This window comes from Drosophila melanogaster, chromosome Y, assembly GCF_000001215.4.
Source record: "Drosophila melanogaster chromosome Y".
NCBI classification, from domain to species: Eukaryota; Metazoa; Arthropoda; class Insecta; order Diptera; family Drosophilidae; genus Drosophila; species Drosophila melanogaster.
In genome coordinates, this window is record NC_024512.1 from 1,039,183 (window position 1) to 1,040,905 (window position 1,723).

The window sequence follows — 1,723 nt, forward strand, 5'->3', positions numbered from 1 at the left end:
AAAGAATTTAAAGAAATTAAATTATCAAAAAATATTTGATGTAGTCAGGAAAACACTTTTGGAAACTCTTTTAACATAAAATTAAATAAAAAACTGAATTGAATGTTTTATTGATTAATATTATTATTATACCCAGGTGATTACCACTATTAACGAAAAGTATGCTTTGCTACTCGAATGAGTGCTTGATATGACCAGCTTGGACCGAACACTTTGAACCAAGTATTTAGGGCAGAGGTGTATGAGGTGTATTAGTAGGTGGTAGCTGGCCATATCAACGATCAATCTGTTTAATTGCAACAACAATATATCGGACAAACATTTCTGCTTTCTTTTGTGTAGAGTTAAAAAATCACGTCATCCCTAAAAGAACATTGAAGCGCTTGACTTCGGAATGCCGGAGCGAGGAGGAGGACTAGCTGGCCGAGGATCCGATATTCTTTGGTGAAGACTTGGGCGATTTAAGTGGCATCAAGGCCTTCTGGTGCAACCGAAAGCATAGGGACTGCAAGTTCAAGCGCTATGTTTAGAAAACAACCAGGACTATATTCGGAGAATTACTTACCGTGGGTCGTCCAGGGGCGGTCTCAAGTTAGGCAGCTGCGTTAAGAAGATGTCCGGGAATCTGGGCTCGAACATGGCTGTGTATCAGTTTTAGGATGGAAGTAGTTTTTACAGCGTGGGCAGTAGATCTTCACCGTTGACTTGGCCCACACATCGCTGAGGCCCACTGGCAGGGTGTTCTTCCTATTACGGAAGATATTCGGACACGATTCAAAGTCTCCTCTCATACTTTCGGTGCATATTCATTCACACCACGCTCCGACCTGATGTATCGGGCGTGAATCACGCCGTACCACTTTTTCTCATCGTCGTAGAACAAGCCCGAGGAACTGTCGAAAACCGGCTTCAGGATCACGTCCAGTGCTGGCTGAAGTACTCCAGGCCCATCTGGTTGAACGTGTCCTGAAAGTAGTTGGTGGGCACATGGCAGAGGAACTCGTTGCCCTTGATTCCGAGGAACCAATTGATCCAGCTGCTGCTCTTGTTGTTGTTGTTCTGTGTTCAAGATTTTACTGTGACTTGCTATAATTTCTACAGGAAAAACCTAGTTACTTACGGGCTCGACATGTTGCCAGTTCACTCGTTCACAGAAATATGACTTGTAGACTTCAAAGTCATCGTCTTTTTCTTTGAGTTTTTGACACGTGCTAAAAGGGTTGACAGGACCAAAGACACTAAAATAACAAGATGCATAACGCCATACTGATTTTTTCGCCGTGGCTCTAGTGGTGGCTCCAGGCTCTCTCGAATTGTTAGAGAGTGAGAGAGCGGACAGCTCTTTTCTACGCACACAGTGATAGCAGACAACTGTATGTGTGCACACGTATGCTCATGCGTTGTAAATGTTACAAAATATGCCATTTACCTTAGAAGTTCTTTGACACATATATATATATGATATATATTATTTTTGATCAATTGGCACCATGTGAAAATTCTTGTTTTGCATTTCCTTAACGTTATTATTATTTGAAAATAGATTATCATATTATATTATATTATATCACATTATCACAAAATAAATTTAAAAAATGACTTTATATAAGAATATTTGTCAATAGAGTATTCATCTTGCGGCGTGTGAAAAATTAATTAGGCAATGATTGTGCTTGTGTCCGCACTTCGTGCCTCAAGATATGACCAAAGCAAAGACACTAGA

General features: G+C 40.5%; 1 long non-coding RNA gene across 1 annotated transcript, besides 1 other annotated feature; it reads right to left on the minus strand.

Annotated features, from left to right (window-relative positions):
* Positions 1-1,723: part of a mobile genetic element that runs on past both edges of the window.
* Positions 52-1,230, minus strand: Su(Ste):CR45796 (Supressor of Stellate:CR45796). Its single transcript, NR_133548.1, has one exon. It is a non-coding gene; the product is annotated as a supressor of Stellate:CR45796 (long non-coding RNA).